At 51.7% G+C, this 4692-nt stretch overlaps 1 pseudogene; it reads right to left on the bottom strand.

The window, feature by feature from the left end:
* Positions 1-452: 452 nt before the first annotated feature.
* Positions 453-1256, bottom strand: LOC142091779 (feather keratin Cos1-1/Cos1-3/Cos2-1-like; annotated as a pseudogene).
* Between the last annotated feature and the right edge of the window lie 3436 nt (positions 1257-4692).

Genomic DNA, 4692 nt, shown 5'->3' with positions numbered 1-4692 from the left:
TGGTGTCTTCCTCAGCTCCAAGGGCAAGGGCACAAACCAAAATCCACTGCAGGGAGTCCCACCCTCCCCTTCCTCCCCCTTTTTCCCTCAGCAGACTGGAAGAGTTGCCACAGAAGGAAGGAGGACTCGGAGGCCCAGGCTTGAATGCAGCACAACTTTAATGAGTCTAAAGAAGAAAAGGAGGTGGCTCACAGGGAGCACGAGGGGCAGCCACTAAGATGCGGTGGAACTCCTGCAGGGTGTCCTGCCCTGCAGAGGGAGGGAGGCCAAGATGTCCCCACAAGGCTGGCGTTGGGAGGTGGCAACAGGAAAGGTAAGGAAGAGAGAGAAGAGAGTAGAAGAAGGAAACAAAGTCCCAAAGCTCTAAATACAATGCCCTGAAACTCTATCTCCTGTCCAGCACCATGTTCTGAGGTCTTGGAGGTTCTTGCCCAAGGATGTTGCCAGCAGGTCTAGCAGGGCCGACATCTGTTGCCGCAGTAGCGGCTGTAAATGCAGGAGAGGTCACAGCACGGAGTGTTGATGGGCACTCCATCACAGCTGAGGATGCTGCCAACAGCAGCAGAGGTGGAGGATCCCACAACGGTGTTTTGTGGGTAGGAGCTGAGGATGGGGCCGGGCAGGGTCACCACCACGAGAGGGGGCTGGATGACGACAGTGGAGCTCTGGCACTGCCTGACACAGGGCTCATTGCAGCTGTTGGCCAGCGGGGTCGGGCCACAGGGCTGGCAGGGTTGGCAAGGCTGGCAGGGTTGGCAGGGTTCACAGGGCTGGCAGGGTTCGCAGGGCTGGCACTTCTCGTAGCAGGACATGTCTCTGGGTCAGAGGAGCACCTGGGAGAGAGGGCAGGGGGAAGCAGAAAACGAGGACACATGGGGAGCAGCACTGCATCCAATCACAGTGGAGTCAAGGTACCTCCTGGCCCAGCATACGCTGCCCAGCTCAAAGCCCCGGAGACACCTCACTAAGTCCCAGCCTCTCTCTGCGGAAGACCTGCTCTCCCCTTCCCTCTCCCATGAGAAGCAGCTCCCAGCCCTGGGCTAGGACAGCCCCTGTCAGCTGAGACACACAGGGAGGAAAGACCTGGTCTTGAAGGAGGAGGAGAAGAGGCTTCACACTCACCAGACTCCCAAGGAGAAGGAGGCGAGAGAAGTGGATGAGAGAGCAGAGAGCAGGGCTGCCTTTTATAGTAGTCCTGCACTGCCTCAGGCCCAGAAGCACCCTTTGTGGAAGTAATAATTTTCTGACCAGCTCATGTCAAATGCAAAACATCCCAGCTAATGGTATGGGCTGTGTTCTGGTTTCCTGCTTCTGGTTTTCCTACCTGTTCATTTCCTGCCTTATGTCACATGCTTTCCCATATGAAGGCTTCCGTAAGTGCTGGGATGAGAGGCCCGAGGATTTCCAGGGCAGAAACACATCAGCGCAGGCAGAAGACTCAGCTCAAGTGCTGGTGGCATCCCATGCAGGCACGTGATGTGCACCTGGGTCATTCCTGTGGGCTTGCTTGTGACCCAGTTGTCAAGGAAACAAGGAAATGGGCACCGCTCTCATGCTTCTTGTCCAGATGCCCAAGGACTGTCATGTGAGAGGAGATGCCATATCCTCTTCTCTTGCTCCCTCGATCTCTCTCTGGTGGTCGCTCACTCTTGCACGCAGGTGGGCTTCTGCTGGGAGGGTTTGACACTGCTGCAACGCTAACACTAGTGGTTTCAGGACAATTTTGCTGAGCTCATTTGCCTCATCCCTCTCTGTGTAGACTCTGCGGCTCCTCAGGCATCACCATGAGCATGTCTGGGGCCCGGTCCTTCCCTGCGGTACTTGAGTCCTGTTCTGCCAATGTGGTCCCCAGCATCTCCTCAGCAGAGTCCACAGTTGCTGCTGTTTTCCTGGTTTTAGGTGAGCATACAGAGTTTTGCATGGTTCCATGCAGGCACGCCTGAGCACACGTGTGTCAGTCTGTACTTGGGTGAGCCTCATCATGAGGGCATGTGCAGGCCATGGCAGGGGGACTCTGCCCTGGTGTGTCCATGAGCACCGCAGAGTAGCAGGTTGCCCTTGCCAGAAGGAGCCCATCTACAGCTGAATGGTGGAGCCTTTGGCCTGGCAGAGAGGTGCCCAGAGAACTGAATGCAGTCTCTGCCTCCTGTGCCCTCCCTTTCTTGCTTTATGTACAGGGAGAAAGGCCAAGAAAGCCTGCCCACCTATGCGGGCCATCATCCCTGAATGTATTCCCTTATGATGTAGTGTTGCTGGTGACTGGGATGGGACTAAGGCTCCTCATGTCCATGACAATCCAAATGCACTTCTGGAGCTCATCAGCCTGGTGCTGAGGCAGAAGCAGAGGCTGAGACCTTGCACCAAATGGGTATTGGACTAAAGGGACCGGGGTGCAGATGTTGCTCTGCTGTGAGATATAGGACAGACTTTCTGCACGGCACAGGGGGAGTCAAACAGCTTTGGGTCAAACTCCTTTGGTGTTCCAGCACCAGGGCTTCCATGTCCCCCATAAAAAAATGAATCTGAGTGCCCAGCAACGGTGTCTGTGAAGGCAGGGACATGTGATTTAGGGCAAATCACTAAAACCCTGGTGCTTTTTCATGAGCAGATCAGGACAAGTCCCTCTTTGTGTGGAAATGAACTGTTGTGTACTGACCGCAACCCCCAATTCTGCATCCCACCACGCTGCTTATGGGTTGAGGGAATAGAAGAGCAGTGAATGAAGGAGGGAAGTTGGGACTGTGAGATGGGGATGGAGTAAAGGTATTTTAGTTTTTTTTTTTGCTGTTTCTCACCATCCTGTTCTATTTTTCATTGGTAATAATTTAAATGAATCTTCCGCAAGTGAGGTCTGTTTTGCTTGTGACGGTAATTGGCCAGTAAACCCCCTATCGTTATCTCGACCCACAACCTTTCTCACCTTTGTCCTAGTTTTGGCTGGGATAGAATTAATTTTCTTCCTAGTAGCCGGTGTAGCGCTCTATTTTGGATTTAGTATGAGAATAATGTTGATAACACCCTGGTGTTTTAGTTGTGGCTAAGTAGTGCTTGAGTAGTCAAGGACTTTTCTGCTTCCCATGCTCTGCCAGGTGCACAAGAAGCTGGGAGGGATCATAGCCAGGGCAGATAATCCAAGCTGGCCAAAGGGATATTCCATGCCATATGACATCATGCTCACTATATACACTGCGGGGAGTTGGCCAGAGGGCAGCGATTGCTGCTCGGGGATGGGCTGGGCATCGGTCGGCGGGTGGTGAGCAATTGCATTGTGCATCACTTTTTGTGTATTCTTTTATCATCATCATCATTATTATTATTTTATTTTCCTTTGCTGTCCTATTAAACTGTCTTTATCTCAGCCCACGGATTTTACATTTTTTTCCCGATTCTCTCTCCCATCCCACCGGGATCAGGGGGAAGGAGAGGGAGCAGCTGTGTGGTACTTCCTTGCCAACTGGGGTTGAACCACGACAATCTTACTTTCTCGTGCTGTCCCATAGAGGAGGGAGAAATAGAGAGCAAGCAGCTGGGTGGGTGTCTGGAAGCCAGCCAAGGTCTTTTTGGTTTTGCAACAACTATGGTAATCAGAAGTGCCATGAGCATTTGTCATTTACATGCTTTTTTTCTGCTTGTATCTGTGCCATCAGGAGCAGTCTCTTTCTCCCACTGTTGTTCCCCTCAGAGGGTGGTGGGCAATGATGTCAATTGGCCTTTGTGCTTGTGTACCTGGGAACTAGTGGCAGGTTTACAGCCATGGGCAGAGCACAGCCCACCAACCCTCCTGCTGTAGTCTCCAGTGAACAAGGAGACCCCAAAGACCATGTGGGAGGAAAGCTGTGAATGGGAGCTACTGTGCTGATGACCTGCTTGCTTCAGCTCTTTCTGCCTCTGTTAGCAAGGGTCCTGCATGAGAACTGATGACAGAGAAGAAACACCTGCTCCCTTGGTTGTCTCAGACCCCGTTCACCTGCATTTCTTTCCCCAACCATCCATCCCTTATCACCTCTCTTTTCCAGCCCATTCCCTCTCAATGTTTCACAGATAGGTCAGTGCAGAAGATATCGGCTGTCTTTGTAGAACCAAATTTCCGCGGTTCAAGCACCAAAGCTGTTCCCCATGAGCTCTAGGCTTTGGGAGAGGAGGGAGCTAGGAGGAGAAACCCAGTACAGTTCTCCTCTCTTGGCATGCTGGCAGGAGGCCCTTCTGGGCAAGGCTGAGCTCTGAATCACTTTATTCACAAAAACATGAAATTAATTTACCATGTTCCCAAGTGACAAAATGTGGAGAAGAATTGTGGAGTTGGGAGTTTCGGCCAAGATAAGACAGGAATTCGGCCTGTGCGCTGAGAACTAGCAGACGCGCACATAAGCCTGAGATAAGACCTGAACACCTGGCTTAGTTGTCTCCTCTGTAAGGAAACTGAAAAACATCAAGAGAATTATGTAACTGGTTAACCGTGAGAATAAGCGGATCTGAGAGCAGTCGTGTGGATCTTTGCCAAAAGGAAGAGAGACTGTTTTTCTTAGTTAATAAGGGATACGAATTGGGTGATGATTGGGGGAGACAGCGGGACCTCCCCGTTATGGTAAAGGATATATTCTCCTGTATTGTAACAATAAATGATTCTGTGCATGTTTATGTGAGAGTCCGTGCAACCATACACCACAAATGGCGCCCAACGTGGGGCACGAT

This window comes from Calonectris borealis, chromosome 22 (assembly GCF_964195595.1).
Source record: "Calonectris borealis chromosome 22, bCalBor7.hap1.2, whole genome shotgun sequence".
In the NCBI taxonomy this organism is placed as follows: domain Eukaryota; kingdom Metazoa; phylum Chordata; class Aves; order Procellariiformes; family Procellariidae; genus Calonectris; species Calonectris borealis.
The sequence above is the reverse complement of the archived record's forward strand: the minus strand, read 5'-3'. Positions and strand labels throughout refer to the sequence as shown.